Genomic DNA, 24935 nt, shown 5'->3' on the forward strand with positions numbered 1-24935 from the left:
TTTAGACGGAAAGAGACTAAATCATCTGAGGTTTGCGGATGATTAACCCGGTCTATATAGACATTTGAAATAACAAAAATTGCCGGAGAACCAAATTTTGGTGGAGAGCTAGGGTATACCATAACAAATAAAGTTTTAAAAGTCCCTATCGATCCCATGTGTGCAACAAAAGTTATTCGGGGTCAAAAGTTAAAATTTGAGATTTTTTGGATTTTTTTCGAAAACGGTAAGTTTTATCAAAAAAGAACCTTAAACCAAAGTTGTAGATCTTAAAATTCTCTACAAAAATAGTCCTTACTATTTTTTCCTAAGAGTTGCCATTCCTGAGATATCGCGATTCTAAGAGTCACATTATACATCATGATATGCCCACGTTTTCACACCACCTGTGAGTTAGTGTACTCGGTGCGTTTTTTTACCGTGGTTTCCCCTGTATGCCTACTCCACTAACTGTTTTGACAATTTTAGGATAATTAAAGACAACAATACCGGTCAAGTTCTAGGTATTACCTTATTATTGATATTGATTATTGATATTGCTATTGATTATTAGGTTAACTATTGTTTTGATTTCTTTAGATATTTTAATCAGATTCATATTCTTGAAAGTCTACTTCAATAGTCAAGTCTTTTTCGATTTCATCTTCTTCCTCTTCCTCTTGCTGGATGTTCAAAAATTGTTCAAATATTACTGAGTCATTGGTCTCTTCATTAAAATCACAGGAGTCTTCCTCTGTTATACTAAACTGGACATTTGAGCAAGACTGACCTTGGCAGTTGGTACACGCTAGAGAACACAGCAACCCAACTTTTTTACATCCACATTTGGCACTACAACCTTTTTTGCAATTGCAAAAAATAGTGTTGAGTTTTTCTGGAGCAGGTGGGAGTAAGGTTTTAATCGGTTCCAGAGTATTATCTATTAATTTCCAACCCCAGTCTTCTGGATTCAGTTCATTGCCTAGCCATGTTTGAACTTGATAATATACTCGATACAAATGTTGAAAAGCAGATGCTGATGTTGAAGGAAGACATGATAGTTGTACTTGTTTCTTGTTTCGCGTATTTTTTACAAAAGTTAAGTATTGGTATTTATCAAGACAACTAATTTTTTTGGAGCTCCATAAACCGCAAGAAGAAAACGAATTTGTTCCGTAATTATTGTTTGCGGTGTGGAATCAAGTTCTGTAAAAAATTTACAGCAGTCAGTCAAATCTCTTTTTTCGAATAATTTAAGTACTGACGGTTTGCCCCTTCTGTACATTACTGACGTAGTGTCGCAGCCGGTTATCGCATGTAAAAATAAAATGTACTTTTGGCATTTGGGATAAGCCGATAAACTTTTCGAAGAATATATCTCTGTTGGCTGTTGGGCTCTTCCAGGTTTCAGAAAATAAATAACTTTATCTACTGGAGTCCTTGCAGTAAGCAGAACTAACAAATCAACATCTTCACCAACTACAATTTTGTTGTGTTTGTTGCCTTAAATTTTTCAATTGCTGTCTCAATTATAAGGACATCTGCGTCATTTTTAGCTTGTTTCACTTCAATATTCGCAGCTGTTAATTTGTCAGTTAACATGGAAGTGAAACGACATTTATTATTAATGTTAGCGAAAAATTGTTGCTGATTCGCTGGAAGTGTTATATTTTCATCAAAGATAATCTCGGAACCCGATGATGTTTTTGTAGTTCGACGACGTTGTTCTGCAGCTTTAATATTCTTTGTCGAGTCACTGTAGCCGTCAAATACCAATGTCACTGTAAGCCCGTAATGTCTGCTAAATGGTGGACGCTTGTAATAAGTACTTATATTCACTTGAACTGAATATTTAGCACTAAAAGAAACAGATAATATGAACAAGACTTAGGGACAATACTGTAGCCATTGTTTACAATAGACAATCTGTTCTTTTTTAAACAATGGTATAGCCAAATGTTTTTCACGGCCACGTGGATAGAGGAAATACAGTTTGGGACTGATTATCTTTTGAAGAAATTTTTCAGAATAGTATAATATATAGAGCCACAAATAGGAATTTATACTTAAGTGCCACATTATGTATATAGGGTGACGCAGATAAAGGGCCTATTAGAAATATCTCGAGAACTAAAGGCCACCAAATCATGAAAATTGGAATACAGGGGTTTTAAGGACTGATCTATTTGGTGAAAATATTTATATCTATTTGGTACTTCCGGTTATACCGGAAGTTGCTTATAACTTCGTTTTTTTAAATGGGACACCCTGTATATTTTCACATTTTTGGATTCTCCTTGATTTCTTCTTTCTTAAAATATGAGGTTTTGTAATATTATACAGGGTGGTTTAAAAGATAATTAAGCTTTTTTATTAATTTCGTAGCAACTTTCACACCCTGTAGAATTGTAGTTGTTTGACATAAAAAATTCTATTTATATCTAAATGATTTTTAATATAGTCTACTATTATTAAAAATGATTAGTCTAGCTAAATTTATAATTTTAGTATACAGGGTTGGTCGAAACTCGGAATGAGTATTTTCTGAGTTTTCTTAAATGGAACACCCTGTATTTTAGTATTGTAGTAAAATGCTATTTTGTGGTACTTTTTAATTTCTTAAGCATTCCCTATACTTAACTGCTTTAATTTGTGATTAATTGTTAATCGCTGCAACAATCGTAACTACGTAGGTATTTTGATAGCTCAACCATTATTGGCGATTTTAAGTATTAGTCTAGATTAATATGTATTTATTTCCGAAAAATTATTTGTTATAGAACATTTTCACGGCTAACTTAAAAAAATTTCACGTATTTTGTGTTGGAATTAATCTTTGGTTTGAATCACCAATAACTCACAAATTAAAGCAGTTAGGTATAGGGTATGCTTAAGAAATTAAAAAGTACCGTAAAATAACACTTCATTGCAATACTAAAATACAGGGTGTTCTATTTAAGAAAACTCAGAAAATACTCATTCCGAGTTTCGACCAACCCTGTATACTAAAATTAAAAATTTAGCTAGACTAATAATTCTTAACAATAGTAGACTATATTAAAAATCATTTAAATATAAATAAAATTTTTGATGTCGAACTACTACAATTCTACAGGGTGTGAAATTTGCTACGAAATTAATAAAAAAAGCTTAATTATCTTTTAAACTACCCTGTATAATATTACAAAACCTCATATTTTAAGAAAGAAGAAATCAAGGAGAATCCAAAAATGTGAAAATATACAGGGTGTCCCATTTAAAAAAACGAAGTTATAAGCAACTTCCAGTATAACCGGAAGTACTAAATAGATGAAAATATTTTCATTAAATAGATAGTCTTCAAAACCGCTTTATTCCAATTTTCATGATTCAGTTGCTTTTAGTTCCCGAGATATTTCTAATAGGCCCTTTATCTGCCTCACCCTGTATACCTGTCTTATATGTGCATATAATGTGTATAAAGTAACTTTTAAAATCGCGATATCTCAGGAATGGCAACTCTTAGGAAAAAAATTGTAAGGACTATTTTTGTAGAGAATGTTCAGGTCTACAACTTTGGTTTGATATTTTTTTTGATAAAACTTACCGTTTTCGAGAAAAATAAAAAATCTCATTGACCCCGAATAACTTTTGTTGCACACATGGGATCGATGGGACTTTTAAAACTTTATTTGTTATGGTAAACTCTAGCTCTCCACCAAAATTTGGCTCTCCGGCAATTTTTGTTATTTGCCAACTATTTTGATGTCTAAGTTGACCGGATTATGATGTTGTATTAATTGCAGATAACTTACAGGATACAGTTTCTATGACACATTCGCTTAAAACTCTGTCTGAGAGAGCAGGATTAAAAATGAACTTTAAGAAAACTAAACTTATGACAAATCTCGTAATGAGTAGAAATATAACTATTGACAATAGTACCATACAACAAATAGACACTTACAAATATCTGGGAGCCTAAATCAAAATGAGAAGAGACACACAAACACATAAAATACAGAAGCGAATAGGCCTTCCATGGGCAGCATTTGGCAAACTAAGTCATATTGTAAAAAGTTCAATTCCCATGTGTCTCAAGTTAAAGGTTTATATCCAATGTGTTTTGCCTGTACAAACTTATGGAGCAGAGACTTTAACACTGACGCAAAAATCCGCAAATAAACTCAGAGGTACACAACGAGCCATGGAACGTGCAATGCCGAACGTGAGCCTTCGAGACCACATAACAAACCAACAAATCAGGCAAAAATCAAGACGCCATTGAGAGATCTACGACGCTTAAGTAGAACTGGGTAGGGCACTTAGCTAGAACACAAGATGTACAGTGGACATGATTAGTCATGAAATGGAGGCGCCTAAACTATCAAAGAAGCCGAGGACGACCACCGACTAGACGCACCGACGACATAAAAAGAGTAGCGAGAAACTGGCTACCAGCGGCCCAGTGTAGAGAACACTGGAAAGAACTGAGAAAGGTCCATGTCCAACAGTGGACGCGATTGACTGATTGATGAATAAAACCATCATTTAACTAAATATTTTCATTTTTCATTAAAATTATAATCAAGTGATATTCAATGAGCAATCATGCATTACTAACAGAACAAAGACCAGAATTTACTAAGATGGAGGATAGCGCGATGGGTATACATATAAATTCATCACCATTACAAATAAGTAAATCAGAGATGGAAGAAATAACCAAATCCTTGAAAAATAGAAAATTCACTGGTCCTGGTGACATCCCTGCAGAATTAGTGAAAGCCTGTACAGACAAACTTCAGGAACAGCTAAGAAAACTCATCCAAGACTGCTTAAATAGTGCCGAATTACCAAAAGAATGGAAATTATCTATCGTGTCAACCATCCACAAAAAGGCAATAAGGATCAGTGGGAAAATTACAGAGGAATTGCGGTAAACAGCACAATAAGTAGGAAGTATGGGAAACTTATTAAGAACAAAATAGAAAATGACTATAGAGATTACGAAGCAGAGGAGCAAGCTGGCTTTAGAGCTGAGCGGTCCACAGTATACCACCTGTACTCTATTACGCAAGTCATTGAGAAAAAAACAGTCGTCAATAAAGAAGCTAATCTTTTGTAAGTAGAGTTGCAAAAATCATATGACAGTGTGCCACTCAGCAAACTATGGTCAACTCTACAGCAAACCAATATTAAACATAGTCTTATCAAAGCAGTCCAAAGTCTGTATAATAGAACGACTGCAAAAATTGAAACTGGATCAAGGATATCTGAGCGATTTAAGGTCACGAAATGATTGAACCAGAGTTGCAGTATTTCGCCTACCCTTTTCAAAATTATCTAGAACAAGCACACAAGCTATGGAAAAGAAAATGTAATGGCATGGGAATCCCTCTCAATAGACAACAATAGAGACCACACTATACACTTTATGTTTCGCTGATCACCAAATTCTAATTTCTCACAATCATGACAGCTTGAGTTACATGACACGGAAGCTAATAGAAGAATATAACAAATGGGGTCTCGAAGTCAACATTAAGAAAACTGAAGCTATTTGTATTGGAGGAACAAAGCAGTACATTACAGTAGGCGATGGGGTAGAAATTAAACACTGTGATAAATACAAGTACCTGGGCATGAAGATAAATCAAGATGGAACACTCGATGCTGCTATAAAATACAGAAACATACAGGTCATAAAATCCTTATCCATGATGAACGGCATGTTGTGGGATCAAACAATATCTAAAGCGAACAAACAACTCATATACAGTACCATACTTAAAAGTATAATCACATATGGCAGTGAAGTTTGGCCACTGAAACAAAGAACAGATAAAATGTTACTAGTAACAGAAATGGACTTCTGGAGAAGAGCAGCAGGAAAATCAAGAAGAGATCGGATATTAATTGAGAGAATACGAGAAATAATGGGAGTCACACATACAATAATTGATGACATAAAAACAGAACAACTCATATGGTACGGCAATGTATGGAGAATGCTAGATGACAGGATCCCTAAATATATTTTGACGTGGACACCACAAGACAGAAGGAAAAAAGGAAGGTCGAGAAGAAGCTGGAGGGATGAAATTGAAAAAGAACTAGAGGAAAGAGAAATCCCTCCAGGTCTATGGCCTAAAAGAGAAGAATGGCGGTTAGGAGTCGGAAGGCGTCGGAGAAAGCTGTAAACCGATAGTAGTAGTAGGAGAGAGGTCATCACTCTACGTCGATAAATTACAAGGGTAAAGAGTAGAAGACCGGAAGAAGTAGACAGGGAGAAAAAGAAAAAGTACAAATCTCGGAAGAAGGATCTGAATAGGACGATCCGAGCTGAGAAGAAAAGGCACTGGAGGGATCTCTATACCTAGTTGGATGAGCAAATCTGGGATATTTCTCTATCAACACATACTCTATTCGATTTAATTAATATTTAGCTTTCTGGTGTTAATCTCATTCGAATAATTGCTTATCTAGAGTATTTTGAGGCATTTACGTGTTTATGGATTATTACGAAAACATTTTCATTATTATTTATTTAAGGAAAAGTCGACATATTAGATACTGATCGAAAATAACTATTGATTAACATAATAAATATGATTTTTCGATAACGTAAATAATACACACCTTATCAGACGATCCAACAAAATGTCTCTACATATCACCGACACGATCAAACAAAAAACGCTCTACTGTTTACACGACAATACCATCGATCACGTAAATTTTCAATGTAGTTTCGAAAATTGCCTGTCGTCGTAGTGACCACGCACAGGAAACACATATATTTTCTGAGGAGTAAAACAAACAGGAAACAAACGAAGTGTATTGTTAACAATATATAACTTTCCGAACAGCAAAATGAAATAAATACAGTGCCGGTTTATCCACTGGGCGTTTGGGGCGGGCGCCCAGGAGCCCGAGCCGCGGAGGGGCCAGTTCTTTTTAATTATAAAAAAATAAATTCGCTAAATAATCTACATATTCTCCGAAAAGAATCTCATACGCAGATACGCCAATACACTGCAAACGCCTTTGTTCTATTGTTACATCTCTTCACGCCTATACACAGTGCCGTAGCCTAGCCCCACAGGGGCCCCGTGTCAGTGTTTGTGGCCCCCTTTTCCAAAAACTACAGAAAGTTGTCAGATTTCGCCATGCCATTGTTTAAAAACTACCCAGGTAGTAGGTAAAAACTGTGTAGGTTATTAATTAATGGCCATGTCTTGAATTGTATCCAAAATAATCGCAGAAACGGAGTTTTTTGGTTTGTAATAATTTCACTTTGAATTGTGGGGCTTAAATAATAATGTCTCTCACTTTTCGGCTTTAAAATAAGTTCTTTTAAAATAGTAACAAAATAAGTTCTTTTAAAATAGTTAAACGAAAGACAAAAATAGATATATGTACATAAATCTAATTTATAGATAAAGAAGAGATTATTCTCGAAAATGCCAATACCCAAACAATAGGTACACACTCTTTCAAATATTCAAAAGCGATTACAAAAATTGCAATTTGGCATTATACAGTGGCCTCTAAGTCTAGCACTCCACTTGCGATTTGTAGTCGCAGCAACAAAAAAATCGTTGTCGCAGAAAATGTAAAGCCTAGAAAATTAGTCGCTGTTTTCAGAATCGCGAATTAAATGCTACAAGGATGTAACATCAGCTTTTAGAGGTTTTTTTACTCTAGAGATAAAGCAGAAGTCAAGACGTCAATTAATACTTTATGCGAGAAACATAAAAACGATGTTGATGAAACCAAAGAGAACTTGCATAATGAAATTACTCATTTTGTAACATTAAGCCAAAATTTGAATAAACATACAATTTATGAAATTTATTTGACGATACCCATTTCTAATGCGTCAGGCGAGCGGTCTTTTTCGGCTTTAAAAAGAATAAAAACATATTTAAGGTCAAATTTGGGTAAAGAAAACCTAGACGCATTATCACTATTGTATATAGAGGATGAAAAACTAGAGAAACTGAATTGTGATATATTATATGGCAGTTTGCGAATGCCAAGTCAAGAAAAAAGGGATCTAATTTTTGTCTTTATGTATTTTCTAGAATCTGTTTCTTTGCTTGTCATGTGTTGTTTTATGGAAATTTCTGTTTTTTATTTAGGTTTTTAAATGTATTTTTTGTAATATTTTTTACATTCGCTATTCTTCTTGCTTGTTTAAAAAAATATTTTATGGATTTTACAATAAACTTTTATAGTTAATATATGTGTTTTCTTGTTAAAAAACTGACAACGAATAGCAATGAAGGGGGTCCCTAAACCTCCAGCGCTAAGGGCCCAAAGTTAGGTTAAACCGGCACTGAATAAGGAGCAAAAAATTTGTTAATTTAAGAACACCAGCAGTTATACATGCTTTAATTTGGGATGCTTGAGTAAAACAGTAAAAAAGCGAAGTTCCTTTTGATGTAGCTCTTGTAATAGTTAAATAATTTTTTTCAAGGGCCTCTTGGCCTGTTCTTAACCGATTTTGAGCTTTTATTCGTAGCTGTGATGTTGACTGCCAGCTATCTCGCCACCTTTTAAAGGGTCTTCCTATTGGTCTCTTGCCTGTTGGCTTAGAATCCCTGGCTATACGGGCTATTTTCTCGCTGTCTATTCTCGTCACATGGTAATTCCACTCTCGTCGTCTCTGTCTTATCCACCGTACTATATCTTGTATGTCACAGAGATCTCTTATTCTGTCATTCGGTATGCTGTCTCTTAGTGTTTTCCCAGTTATTGACCTCAACGTTCTTATTTCTGATGTTCTTAATATCCTCTTGGTTTCCGCTGTGTCACATCTTGTTTCTATCGCGTACGTCATGATCGGTCTTACACATGATTTGTATATGCGTACTTTCTCTTCCAGCCTCATATCTTTGTTTCTCCACATGACATCCCTCAGACATCCTGACACGTAATTGGCTTTATTTACTTGCTTTCGGACGCTCTCTTTAACATCTCCATAACTACATATTTCGACTCCCACATAATTTCGAGACCTCCTACATAATCTCGAGACTTGTCCAATAAGTTTGTTGTTAATTAATAATGTGCATCTTATGGGTTTCCTTGACACTACCAGCGATTTTGTCTTAGCTGTTGATATTTTCATGTTGTGTTTCTTCGTCTCTGTATTGAAAGTTTGTGCCATTCGCTGTAGGTTATCCTCGTTATCGGAGATTAAGATTGCGTCGTCAGCATATCAGAGGATTTTCCAGTACCTTTAATGTTTTCTTTGATTTTGTGCATTACTAAATTTAAAAGCAATGGGCTCAAGCTATCCCCTTGTCTGATTCCCGAGTTGATTTCTACTTCCCATGTTAGTTCATTCTCGACTTTTATTCTGGTTTTGTTCTTCGTATTAATGTCTTTAATTATCCTTATCATCTTGTTGGGCTGATTTTTCTCCTTTATCAATCTTATAACATTTTCCAATCTTACACAATGGAAGGCATTATTCAGTCAGACTAAGACTAATTAATTATCACTGATAAAATTCTCCATTTTGGTACAAAGTATACTTCAATACCAAGCATTCCAAAATTTGAACACTGTTAGGTACTTTAATACGACCACAACTTCCATACTAAAATTAAAGGGAGCCAGCAGTTACAAAACTTACAACGAAAGTTGACACACGTGAGGCTAGTGCGAAAAACCTAACAGTGAACAAAATAGTGACCAGTGACAAAATAGTGAATCTACTTAATATCATTTTACATGTTATTAATATCATCAACGGTTTTTATCTAGCGTATGGACGTTTACAGTACGATAATTACACAAATATAATATATTTTTCAAACGCTAAAATAAAATGGAAATAAACTAAATATTAATGTCCAATTTACATAGCCACTCAATTGCTTCTGGGGAACATTCCACAAAGTCCTGGAGGTTCCCACGGTAGGCACGATTTAGGCAATCTGAAATACAATGGCTCGTGGTCTGTCTACATCAGCGGTGCTTAAACGGTCGATCGCGATCGACCGGTCGATCGCCAAAGTTTTTGAAGTCGATCGCCAAAGTTTTTGAAGTCGATCGCGATTCACGGATAAAATACACATGGAAAAGGTGGAGACTGCGCTAACTTGTGGATGGCATGAAGTGCGATGAACTTCATGAAGTGCATTAACATCCAAGTAAAATTAAGATGAAAACATCTCTAATTACAACTCTCTGTAGTTACAACGTTCTATCAAATAGAAATGTGAAATAAAGCTTTATATTTTCTAATTTTTTTCTAGCAGTCGATCGCTGGACGCTTGCAGTTTATGTGGTAGATCCCATGCAGTGTAAGTCTGAGTACCACTGGTCTACATGATCCGTATCGCACTGTGGACTTTCCGCACGACCCCATTTGAACAGCGAATCATCACATTTACCATGTCCGGTACGTATGCGATTAAGCCTCGCCCAGGTGGACCGAGGCAAATTTGAGGCGATGAAACCCTGAGTTGGGGTGGATATCTAAATATAATCTGATTCTGTTGTTGGCATCCATCTTGTTGACTATTGCCTATGAATGTCATAGGAATCACCAATTTTTCGAGCAGATCTGATTGGAGGATTTCTAGATCTCAGTCGCTGGTGCTCTTTTGAGATATGGATATTATGTGCTCATATATATTCTCTCTTCCGACTTTGGCGTTGCAGTCTCCCATTACTTTCTTGATGTCAAATCCTGGTAATTTATCATATTCTTATTCCAATTGCTCATAGAATTCATCTTTTTCCTCTTCTGTGGCGTCTTCAATCGGTGCATGTACATTTATTATACTTATGTTTCGTTTGTCCCCTTTTAATCTCATTTTGCATAATCTATCTTCTATCTGATATTAGTTGGAATGCCATTACTCTTTCCTTCCATTTTCGCTGTATTATAAAACCTGTTCCTAACCTTCTAGTTTCTCTCCCGCTTTTAAAAAATACCATGTCTTCTATTTATTTATTATTTTCATTACAGAGTACAGGGCATATAATTGGGTTTGCTGATAATACCGCTATTATTTATGATGCTGAGAATTGGTATGAATTAAAAACAAAAGCAGAATGTGATCTACAACTAATAAAAGAATGGTTTGACTATAAAATACTAACAATCAATTTTAAGAAAACTGTTTATCTACCAATATTTAACTCTAACTTGACCACTGATCTTTTCAAATTCCTTCAAATATCACATAATAAACAAAATTTTTATATTAAACCCGTAACAAATGTTAAATATCTAGGAGTTTTTATAGATACACATCTAAAATGGGACTTTCACATTAAATATATCATTAAAAAGCTACAGTTTATCCTGTATAAGTTTAAACATCTTAAAAAACACATACCTAATATATACCTTCGCACACTATATTACGGACTAATAGAAAGTCATCTCCGTTACGGTATACTGGCTTGGGGAAGCGCCCTGAAAACACACATTCTCCCACTGGAAATCATACAAAGAAGATTTCTGAAAATTATTATGTCTAAACCATACACCTACTCTACAGATAATTATATAAGGATGGTAATATATTTGACTTGAAACAGTTATACTTTCTTTGTGTGTCTTTAAAATATCATACCATGAAAACAGACAAAAATTTACCATCACATGAGCATGATACAAGAGGCAAACACCTCTATGTGATTCCGAAAATGACAAAGTCCTTCTGTCAAAGAAGTTTTCTATTTCTAGCCCCAAAAATATATAATCATATCCCCAGTGATATCAAAAATACTAAGAATGTTCTTCTATTTAAAAAGAAATTAAAATCATTTTTGATGGAACAAACAAGAAATTTTTGTGACATCATTATAGTAGCTTAAATTTACATACATTAAAAAACAAAAAAAAATGAAACTAGAGTCACTACCAATTTTTATACCTATATTTCAAATTTTATATTGTTTCAAACTGATTTATTTTGCTTATTATTTTTATCATATTTAATAAAACATGCGTATATACACCATTCTTCAAAAATATTACTAACTAATTGAGCCATACATAATTGTTTTAAAAAAAAATTAATTATTCGTGCTTTATTGTTAAACTAAGTATTTATTTTATTCAATTCATTTACTACAATTTATTTTATTGTTTTCATTATATTATTTATTCTACGTTTCATATTTACTAAAACATAACTGTGTATTTACAATTAAAAAAACGTACCTATCTATTTATTGTATTATATTATATTGTATTATGTTGATATTTATGTTATTTATGTTATTTACGTTAATACGTTATTATTTATTATTTTATATCCTATTTACCGAAACAGGTGTATCCACAACTCTCGGAGACCTTCGGGTTAATTTATTCACTTTATATGTAAATATCTAAAAACATTGTACCTATTATTGTTGAGTAAATTATTATTATTATTATTATTATTATTATTTCTACTATTTCTGTCTCCAATTGTTTTGTCTCTTGTAAAGCTATTATTTCTACTTTATATGTCCTAATTTCTCTAATTAATTCTTTGAGTTTTCCTGTTTCGTATGTGCCTCTTACATTCCATGTACCTAAGTTGACTTTAGTTTTCTTTTTGTTATTCTTCTTACTCATTGCCTTGTCCATTGCATGCGTCGTTTCCGTTTCATTTATTTCTGCTGCTAACTGAATCTTGTCATTTTTTGGCTTTTCTGTTTTATTTCTGTCTTGGTTTGTTTTTTTTTTCGTAGATCGTAATTCTCTTCTTTGCATTGTTCGTCGTAATTTGTTTCCTTTCACTGCTGGTGTTTAGTTTTTTGCTTTGGTCTCTACCACCAACGTTTGGTTCATGCCATTCCAGCGCCATATATTATGATCGACATATATTTTCTTATACCCTACTTTCACTTTTCTCCCTACTTTCTTAGTTCTTGCGGTTTTTGTCTGACATGTTTCATATACATCATCATTTTGTATAATTAAAATAAAGTTTTACTATTATTCGTAAGTTATTTTTGACTATGTTTGCATCTTTAAAATTTGAACTAATTTTTTATGTCTTACCTGGTCAAATACTTTTTCAAAATCAACGTAACAAACTTACACATCCACAACGAATCGATCCTTACCGAATTAAAAGCAAACAACGCCTCTGGTTCCTACTCCGTTTCTGATTTCAAACTAACTAGGATTTATTCTTTCTTCCAGTTTCTTATCTATGCGACTATTTATTATTTTCAAGAAAAATTTGAGAAGATGATTCATTAAGATATTATTCTGTATTCATTACAGTCTTTAGCGTTTGTAGTTTTAGTAATAGGGCAAAAGGTGAAGAGAACGATTGTTTCGGTTTGTATCCTGTTTTGTACACGGCATTAAACTACTCTACTCTAATGTCTAAGGTTTTAGTCCTCTCGCCAGGGTGGGGTACAACGGCCTCCTTTATTCAGATAGACTAATTCAAGTTTTTTATGTATTTTGACCCGTAGAACATAAACAAAGAACTTGAGGAATTGCATAACAGCGATTTTTTGCAAAATAAAACATTTTTTTTTGTATTTATTGGGTAAATCTAAGCAAAAAATGTTAGCACAAGTTATTCGTAGGATGCATAGTTTTCGAGATAAACGCGGTTGAACTTTCAAAAAATCGAAAAATTGCAATTTTCGAACCAGAATAACTTCTGATTAAAAAATAAAATAACAATTCTGCTTACCGCATTTAAAAGTTTCAGTCAAATTATACCGGTTTTAATTATATGCATTGCTAAAAATTAATTTTTTATTGTCAAACAAAGCTATAAACGCATAGTGCTTGAGTGATGTTTTCAATGCATTTCTCATTTAAAATCGAACCAGTAGGCGCGCCAACAAACAGGCTATTTCTACGTAGCATACATTAAAACGCATGCATTGGAAACGGGAAATACTATTTGTTTATAGCTTTGTTTGACAATAAAATTTCATTTTTAGCAATGCAAATAACCAAAATCGGTATAATTTGACTTGAACTTTCAAATGCGGTAAGCAGAATTGCTATTTTATTTTTTAATCAAAAGTTATTCAGGTTCGAAAATTATAATTTTTCGTTTTTTTGAAAGTTCAACCGCGTTTATCACGAAGACTATGCAACCTACGAAAAAACTTTTAGAATCATTTTTTTCTTAGAATGGCCCAAAAAATACAAAAAATGTTTTTTTGCGAAAAATCGCTGTTATATAATTTCTCAAGTTCTTTGTTTGTAACAATCTTATCGAAATCCGGATCAACTGTCACCCAAAAAAATCGTGTTCTACGGGTCAAAATACATAAAAAAAACTTAGGTAAGTCCATCTGAATAAAGGAGGCCGTTGTACCCCCCAGGCGACAGGACTATTTCAGGACTATTTTTTAAGCTTTCTATTGAGATTTGGCTTGGACCTACTACTTTGACAAAACGACATTTTAACTTCCCTTTTTAAAATTTTTAAAACCATACAATCTTTTACTTCTAGTTCCATCTGCTCTGTTCTATTTTCTATTTAATTTTTCGTTAGGATTCAACACAAGTTTCCCATTTGTATCTTCACTATTCCCGGTTTTTTTGTGTTAAAACTATCATGCTTTTTCTGGTATTCTTCTATTTCTGCGCATTGTTTTTTAACCATTCTTCTTTCGCCTGCTTAATTCTGTATTTTATTTGTTTATCCACTTTTTTGTACATTTATATTTGCTTTTATGTTGACGTCTTTCTTACATTAAATCTAAATTTTTTTTACGTTTTCTTGCGTATTTAGCATATTTAAGTGAAATATATGGTTCATTATAAATATGGTTACTAAATAAGAATAATATATAAATATGTATTATTAAGATTTGAACAACTTGTAGATCACTTTATATCTCTTTATTTAAAGTTATTCAGCAGTGTTATAAAAAGTGCATTCCTTTGTCATATATTAAGTCTTACTTAGTTGGTTAAGCAAATTATCTCTGCAAACAATATTCACGCTGGAAAAGCCAGAAACAGCAATAAACTTTCGGAAAATGTAATTTCATGTGAAGTACTGGCTAACTTTAATAATAAAATTTATGCATCTCTACAGCTAACTCTCTAACCAAGTAATAGTTTCAAATCATAATTATTATGTTCTGAAATTCGGTAAAATTATTTATTAGTTAATATTAATTATTGTTTAATTAATGTTATTTAATAATTCAAATTATTTATGTTTTAAAATAACATACACATATTATAAAATTAGAGCTTAATAGTAATATCGGGATAGGAGTAAATCAAATGTAAGGACAAATACAGTATTAGTCCAGAAAGCCACTGCGCATCCGCTAGAAAAAATATTCTAATTCGGATTTTTTGCGCAATCTTACTCAAAAAGGACTCCTTTTAACAAATTTGCATGTTGCCAGGACCAAAAGGTGGTCAAAAATTTTTTAAACGTTTTTTTTTTTTGTTTTTTTCCTAAAATTACTTTTTTTGCATGGAAAAAAGTTTTTTTTAGGTTTTTTGGATCATTCCAAACAGAAAAGGTCTTTAGTGACTTTTCTCTAAAAATGATAGTTTTTGACATATAAACGATTAAAAATTGAAAAATTGCGAAATCGGCCATTTTTAACACTCAAAAACTATGTGAAAAACTGAAAATTTTAATGTTGCCAAGGTAGTTAGATATTCCTTAAACATCGATTGATGAGATTCCGAAGAGTTTTTTGCAATACAATACTCAAAACTCCTTTGTTTATTAATTGCTAATCAAGCGTGCGCGACACTATTTTCCACCGACAATATGGTGCAAATGAAAGGAATAAATTCGTTATTTCGTAAACCGGCGACTTTAAGGAAAAATCCCGAAAAAGGTCGATTTTTATTTTTAAGTTATGATATTGTGGTATATATGGTATACTAGTGACGTCATCCGTCTGGACGTGATGACGTAATCGATGATTTTTTTAAATGAGAATAGGGGTCGTGTGGTAGCTCATTTGAAAGGTTCTTCAATTCTCTATTCAGTAATGTAAACATTTACATAATTATTTATACAGGGTGTCCTTCTACTTCTTTTTTTGTCAAATAATTTAATTTAATAAAAAATTTTTGGACACCCTGTGTAAATAATTATGTAAATGTTTTTATTACTAAATAGAGAATTGAAGAACCTTTCAAATGAGCTAGCACACGACCCCTATTCTCGTTTAAAAAAATCATCGATTACGTCATTACGTTCAGATGGATGACGTCACTAGTATACCATATATGCCACAATATTATAACTTAAAAATAAAAATCGACCTATTTCGGGATTTTTCCTTAAAGGCGCCGGTTTACGAAATAACGAATTTATTCCTTTCATTTGCACCATACTGTCGGTGGAAAATAGTGTCGCGCACGCTTGATTAGCAATTAAAAAACAAAGGAGTTTTGAATATTGTATTGCAAAAAACTCTTCGGGATTTCATCAATCGATGTTTAAAGAATATCTGCATACCTTGGGAACATTCAAATTTTCAGTTTTTCACATAGTTTTTGAGAGTTAAAAATGGCCGATTTCGCAATTTTTCAATTTTTAATCGCTTATATGTCAAAAACTATCATTTTTAGAGAAAAGTCAATAAAAACCTTTTCTGTTTGGAATGATCCAAAAAACCTAAAAAAAACTTTTTTCCATGCAAAAAAAATAATTTTAGGAAAAACAAAAAAAAAACGTTTAAAAAATTTTTGACCACCTTTTGGTCCTGGTAACATGCAAATTTGTTAAAAGGAGTTCTTTTTGAGTAAGATTGTGCAAAAATTCCGAATTAGAATATTTTTCCTAGCGGATGCGCAGTGGCTTTCTGGACTATATGCGGTAAAATAAACAGTACTGAAATAAATATTGAAATGTTTTTGATATGTTTAGTATATCTACATGGTATAGTCCTGCAAGCATTATTCACGACGATGCGACGTTCTCGATAAAACAGATGTTAAAGATGCTCTCTAGCACGAAAATCTTTAATTCTTATCCGCAATGCCAGAATATCAGACAGTGGATCGGTCTGCCTCGTTCAGCATTCCGCATATGTACGCACCAGGTGGCGTTTGTTCTGGAAGGTGCGATGGGTATGGAAAATCACTGCTATGAGGAATAAGGCGATTGGATTCCCAAAATGATCGTGCAGTTATTCGATTGCTGAAACCATTGTTGATTTTAAGCTTGGACCGTTTTCGCGACTTTTCCTGATGATAGAAAATAGTAGGGGAGACCGGGACAAAACGAGGCTCGGGGCAGAACGGGAAATGCATCGGTGTGCATAACTTACAGTCGCCATAATATTGGCAATAGCGCCATTCGGACGAATGTGGGTTGACTCACTTTGGGCATTAGAAAGAAACTTCTAGTCATGTAGTATGCTTCTTTGCAGACAAAAAAACCGTTTTCTTTTGTTTTGTTAAAAATTTTGGTGATATTTATAGCAGTGCTATAAGGTGAGTAAGCGAGTTTTATCACGTTTTTTATTCAAATATGATATATATGTTACTGAAATTTAATATTGCGTGCTGTGGACCGTTTTATATCTTTTACGTTAGAAATTACTAATTTTATTTGAAATGATGTCTGTTGGGGCAAAGCGGTCGGGGCAAGATGGGATATTGATATTATCCCATCTTGCCCCGCTCTCCTAAATTGCCGCTACTTTACAGCATTTAAACTTTGTAAGAAGAATCTGATTAAAACTGACACTAATTAAAAAAATCAAAGAAAACTAAAGAAGAAAACGAGATGAACACTGACTCATCAAAAAATGATGAAGATTGTGGTTGCATCTGCTGTAGATACTTATATTTGCAGTAAACTGAAGGATGGGTAGTGTGTAGTGTCTGCCATGGATGGGCTCATAATTCCTGCATAGATGTTGAGGAAGGAAACGAAGGTGCTCATATTTGTGAATTTTGCCAGCCTGACTAAAATACATTCCCATCTTGCCCCGTAACCGAGGCAAAATGGGAATTTCGGACTGATAATTTAAGTTTTTTACAACCAAATAACCAAATAACTAAGCAATTTGGATTATAAATAAAGTAAGTTATATGAAGTTTAATAACAAGTGATCCTGTCTGACTTTGTCATTTTTTAATACACAGTGTAGTTTTCTTTCTATGATTTTTTTTCTTAAGTATCCCGTTCTGCCACGGTCTCCCCTACTTCACGATACAAAAATTTTCTGCAAAACTGAGAACTATCTTGAAGGATCTAACAATAACATGACATTCACATACGTTATAACGACGTTCGGAAACCACTTGACGTTCAATCCTATTTATTTTCCGCATACCGTACTTGCATGTCGAGATAGTATCATGAGTTTTTTTCTGGTTTTTCCTTATGGTTTACTGTAGAGCCACTAACTGAAGAATTTTACGCTCGTCATTATATGTGGTTGTCATTTTCTAATTTTAAAGACAAATGACATGCAATGATTTTTCTCACCGGTATTCCTGAATTAAAGTTGACTTCGTGTAATCGAATGAACAGTCTTATAATAAGGTCGTCCGAGAAACGCAAATCAAAAATTTTGAGAATACTATTTATATTAAAGTGTAATCGATAATTTTTTTAAATAAGAATAGAGGCCGTGTTCCAGCTCATTTGAAAAGTTATTCAGTTACCTATTCAGTAATACAAACATTAACATAATTATTTCTACAGGGTGGCCAATTTTTTTAATTGACACAAAAGGAAGAATGCATGTAATTTATTTAATTTAAAATACATTTTACTGCCACCAGAAATACGAAAAATATTTATTTCATAAATGAACATTACTCTTTGCTTAAATTAATGTTGAGACTGCCAAGAGCCAAGTGGGTGGCAGCCTGAATATTGAATTTAAGCAAAAAGCAATGTTTATTATGCCAAACATTTAAACTCTTTTTCTGTTTTCTGGCAGCAGTAAAGCGTATTTTGAAATAAATAAATTACATAGATAAATTCTTCTTTTTGTTTAAATTAATTTAATAAAAAAAATTGGCTACCCTGTATAAATAAATATATTAATATTTATGTTACCGAATAGATAATTGAATGATCTTTCAAATGAGTTACTACACGACCCCTAGTTGACGATTTCGTCATCACACCCAGACGGATGACGGCACTAGCATGATATTTACCTATGCCAAAATCCTAATTTAAAGTTTCAGGATTTATTTCCATAATCACCCATTCACGAAAAAATTAATTTCTTCTATTTGGTTTTTACTGTATATTTTACTGTGTATAATATGAATGTCTATGTCAATTTTTGCCCATATAGATCGAACTAAAATACACATAAATATAAAAAATGTCTAAATAGACAAGGCGAAAACGGCGGGTTCGAAGGGAAAAATATTCCCATGAGATTTTTTTGCATAATCACATTCGTGAGATATCCCAGAATAAGGTTCAAGAAGTCGCCCACGTGAAAAGTGGGCCAATTTTTTTTAACAATTTTTTTTAATCAAATTGCAAGAATCAATATTTTTGGCCCGAACAATTTTTTCTTTAATTTTTTGGACCATTATGGACAAAAAAAGGTCTCTTATAATTTTTCTCTAAAGTTGATCGTTTTCGACTTATAAGCAATTTAAAATTGAAAAAACGAAAAATGGCGATTTTCAAGGCTTAATATCTCGGTTAAAAGTTATTATTATATAAGTCAATATATGACTAAATCACAGTTTAAAGCCCCCCCTACAAGATCCTGAAGAAATTTTTGTCATTATTTTATTACTAAGCTGTTATTTTTAAGTAATAATAATAAGCGCCATGCACGTGTGCGGCCTCTGTAAATTCTGAGTGCGAGAGAGAAGACATTCCAGCAGTCCAATTGTGCATCTTACTCGCACTCACATTTACAGCGGCGTCAATACGATCTAACCTCTCATTGCTATTAATTAAAAATAACAGCTTAGTAATAAATTAATTACACAGATTTCTTCAGGATCATGTAGCGGCGACTTTAAACTTTGATTTAGTTACTTTCTGACTTTCATAATAAAAATTTTTAACAGAGTTATTAAGTCTTAAAAATGGCCATTTTCGCGTTTTTCAAATTTTAAATTGCTTATAACTCAAAAAAGATCAACTTTAGAGAAAAATTATAAGACCTTTTTTGTCCAGAATGGTTCAAAAAAACCTAAAAAAATTAGGCCGGGCGAAAAATATTGATTTTTGCAATTTGATTAAAAAAAATTGTTAAAAAAAAATTGGCCCACTTTTCACAAGGGCGACTTCTTGAACCTTATTCTGGGATGTCTCACGAATGTGATTATGCAAAAATATCTCATGGGAATATTTTTACCAACGAACCCGCCGTTTCCGCCTTGTCTAAAAGGTGCATTCTCACTGTTCGATTTTTAGTCCGGGACGCATCGGTTTTAAGATGGACGTTGAGAGGTGACTCATATTTTTTGCAGAAATTGCTTGGAATTAACTTATATAATAATAATTGAGTTATCACCCCACTCAAAAAGGTCCGAAACATTGTTTAAATAATCAAAATGTCAAAAAATGAAGGAAAAATTCGATTTTTTTTTGGTTTTTTTATTATAACTTTAAAACTATTCACTTCCGAGAAAAGTTGTACTAACCTAAAAGTGGCGTAATTAAATTTCCTACAATATATGATTGGTTAAAAATTTTAAAAATTGGCAGCCTTGTTGAAAAATAGCAATAATTGCGAAAAAACCATAAAAAACAAGTATTCGCATTTTACGTTTTTCAAGCATTTATGCTAAAAATAGGACCTTCGTATTTTACCCAAAAAACTATATGATATATTAAAATAACAGTGTAAATTTCATTAAGATTGGTTCAACAGATTTTGCAAAATAAAATTTGCAATCCAGCTTTCGCAAAAAAAAATTAATTTTTCAAAATAAGCTAATTTCAAGGCTGAAAATAAAGCAGACATCAAGTTGAATTTTATTTTTTTGCTTATAGACGAATACTGTACCTTTCATTTGTAATTTGAAAAATTAAAATCGGTTAACTACCACGGCGTCAGCAATTTTTTTAATAAACATTAACTTTTGGTGCTACGCGCAGGACAGCGGTGTTCGATTCACAAAAGTTGATTTCCACCGAAATTTTTTCCAATCTTTATATATTATTATTTTTTAGTCTATATTTTGTTGTATTTTAATATTTTAATTCCACAAAAATCAAACTTATTTGTGTGTGAAATATTGCTTAAACAATTGCATATATGTTTTAAAATATTAAACTATTATTCTCTTAAGTTTAAATACATGAACAAAGAAAGCTTTTGCTAAAAAAAGTGTAATTTCAAAGGACAGCGTATGTGTTTTTATTTTGCAATAAACAAATTTATTTATTTATATTGAAATTTACTAAAAATTAAAATTTATCTATCATTGGAATGCTCAATCAGAGCAAACGTGTTCGCTGTCCTGAGCGTAGCACCAAAAATTAATGTTTATTTAAAAAAATTCCTGACGCCGTGGTAGTTAACCGATTTTAATTAGTATTAGTATAGTATAAAGTATGTCACTTTTTAAAACTCCCAATAGAAATTTATGTATGTATGTATGTATATATTATGAGACCAAAACTTTGTCTTCTTAAGACATTTTTTATGTGTGTATGGTTGAGGTAGAACATTGCCAGGAAATGTCACACGATCCACTGTTTGACATACATTCTTGCTAAAAATCAATATTTCCATTTCAGAAAGATTTGTAAAGCTATATAAAGATTTCATAAGATATGTAAGACATAGTCGGGGAATAAAGTTTAAATTTTTATCTGCAATTCAAAATACAACAATGAATTTAGCACTAACCAAAAGAACACGACATTTATGAATAATTTTAAGCATTTGGCTATATAGAGAATCTAAATATTAAATGACAACGAAAAGAAAATTCTCCTTATTCTCCAAATTCTCCAAATGTACCAATAAGCTTATATTTAAATCTGGATATGTTTTGAACAGAACAATTAAGTCTATGTTATGTGATACATTAGTTTTATCAAAATTAAACCACTGTGACATTGTTTATAACTCTTGTCTTGATTACTTTGATACCAACAGAATACAAAAATTACAAAATTCATGTTTTAGACTAATTTATGGTATTCGGAAGCATCAGCCAATTAGGTATATGCTAATACATCTAAATGGCTCCATATGAAAAATCGTAGAGAGATTCACGCAGTTATGTTTTATGTCAAATTGTTAAAAGAAAAATCTCCTCCATATCTTTATTATAAGATTAGATATAGACCAGACATACACACACTTAATTTAAGACATAAACATGTATTGACATTGCCCAGACATAACACACAATTGTTTAAAAGAAGATTTTCCTATAACATTGCTTGCTGTATCCATGATTTACCCTTCGATCATCGGCAATTATCCACAAACAAACTTAAAAGGGCACTATTCGACCATTACTTTTATAATCTTAGTTTTCTCGTGGTGAATCTCTTACATTTTATTTGTAATGTTTGGTACCTTATTAGGTAAGTTGTAAAGTGGTAGACATTATAATTTAAATTTGTTTATGTTTTTATAGTGATACCTATTTGTAATTTGAATCTTCAAGTTTTGTTCTATATATCATCTACAACTTTTAGGGGTTAGGTGGAAGAGCAGACGTATGTTAACTGCTAAAGCTTATTTGTAAAAATATATTGTTAAAAGTAATGTACGAACTGAATCTCGCCCCAAATTTATTTTCTGTTACTTTTGTATCTTTTTTTGAAAGACATTAATAAAGACCTTTTTATTAATATTATTTTTTATTTATAATTTTCTACGTTTTCCTGTGAACACTATTTTTCTCTTTCTTTATTAGGTTTTTGCAGTACTCTTAGGGTTTTGATATTTTGTGCATCCATAAAATTTTAAGAATTCTTCTATATAAGACCTAATCTTGAATGCTGCCAACATCTTTATTGTTATCTCAGTCAAGGTCCAAAACTATAGCCCTTATAACAAAATGGTGAATATGTAGCATAGTCGAGTTTTGAGTTCCGAATTTGGGAACATAGAATTAGCATTAAAGCTCCATAAAGCTCCAAAATAACTGGTTGTATACTCCAGATAATTATACAGGTTGGTTCATTAATAAAATATTGGAATAGAGGCGTTCTGGAGGTATTTAAAAAAACGTTATTAATAGGCGCCATCTTCAAAGAGCTCTAGCTCCCTTAGAAAGCATTTTCGGACTAGGTGATTTGGGTTAAAACTTAATATATTAAGCCCATAAATCTACAGTTAAAATATTTCCAATTATATTAATGAAACATCCTGCATAGACGTTATGAAAAGTTGCAGAAAACAAAACAAATTAACGTTTCAAATGATACACAAAAAAGAGTTTAAAGGAGTTTTTTAACTGTTTAAAGGCGATATTTTAAAAAATACTGTAATAGAGAAAATATGTAAACGGGGATTGGGAATTAACTGCCTTCAAACTGAAAAATACTGATTATGGAATACTTACAATCAAAAGTAAAAGTAAAAAAGTCAGAACAGCTGCAACCCGAACTACCGAATTTTTAAACGCTTTTCTTTAGTTCAATCGTTTGGGTCAAATCTTTAGACGTTAATTTGACTGCCTTTTCTTCAATGCAAATGAATGAAAATTTTCAGACATGTGCATTCGCGGGAACAATACACGAACAGTCAATAAAAAATTTTTATGTTTATTAATTGTTTAAATAAAAAAACGATTTTAATGGAAAATGCTTAAATTCTCTTCTTGTTTTTTACAATGTAGAAACTTGAGACTTTTACATATTGTAGCTAATCAAGTGAACTATACATAATTTCGCTTTTAACGTTAATTTTTTACGTTATGCTTCATGAATAAACAATAAACTTTCAATTTTTTTGCAGATTCCGACTACTTTTTTCATGTTTGTACATCATGTTTATAAAGTTCCTAAGCGGCGACGATTTTGAACGCTGATAGGCGTCTTGCGCATTTTTTTTGTATTTTGACAACGACACCCGACTTGGGCGTCGAAACGTTAATAAAATCATTTTTAGGTAAAATTGTGGCTTATTTCCCATTTGAATATACTTGATTATAAAAATGCCACAAGAAAATAGCTTCAGAACAACATTAAAAAATTGATCAGGTCTACTTTTGTTCCACTGCAGTCCGGGTAGAGTAATACAAAAGTTTTAGCAATACATTTATACCTACCTCTTCCGTTATATAATCACTAATCACTCCGCCACATTTTTCCTTAGAAATTGTTCTTAATCTTATTATCGAATGCCCTTTACCCTTCTTCTTCTAATGCATATCCGTTATCGAATATTGGCAATCACTCCGGTAATGATAATCTTTGCTTTTTTGTCTTTGTTTAAATAGAAACCAAATACTTTGTGAAAATACAGCAACATATTTGGGTATGACACTAGATTTAAAGCTACGCTTGAAAGCGCATATTAAGTAAAAAAAGGAAGAAGTAAAAAATTAAGTTCAGAAGGATGTACTGGTTGATTGTGAAATTGTTATTGTAAAAAGCAAGTCCTTAAACCGATAGGGATATAATATAGGATATAGCTATAGAGCTGTACAAAACAAGGTAACATCCAAATTATACAACGATATCAGAATACAGTGTTAAGAAGCATCGTCAACGCTTGGTACTTCAGAAACTGTGATCTTCATCGAGACCTCCAGCCAGATGGATACGGTTAGCCAGACAAGTAAGTTTGTCAAGAGTCATGAACAAATCCTCTCAGCCATGTGAATGTCGAGGCCATCAAACTCCTAGACAACGCTAATCATATAAAAAGACTTAAGAGTACACTAGTCTCTGTATAACTGCATGGTTTTGTATTAACCACCGTTATATGAAAAGGGTATTCTCCGCTTTCGTCTTTCTTGCTAAGTCCGACTCTAGCTAGACTATAGTGACGATATATTATATAAGCAATTTTTTATACAGCTCTTCAGCCATATTAGGCCATTAGGCGAGGCAACGAAGCATTAATCCTCA

The sequence above is a fragment of the Diabrotica virgifera genome, chromosome 7 (assembly GCF_917563875.1).
Source record: "Diabrotica virgifera virgifera chromosome 7, PGI_DIABVI_V3a".
Classification (NCBI taxonomy): Eukaryota; Metazoa; Arthropoda; class Insecta; order Coleoptera; family Chrysomelidae; genus Diabrotica; species Diabrotica virgifera.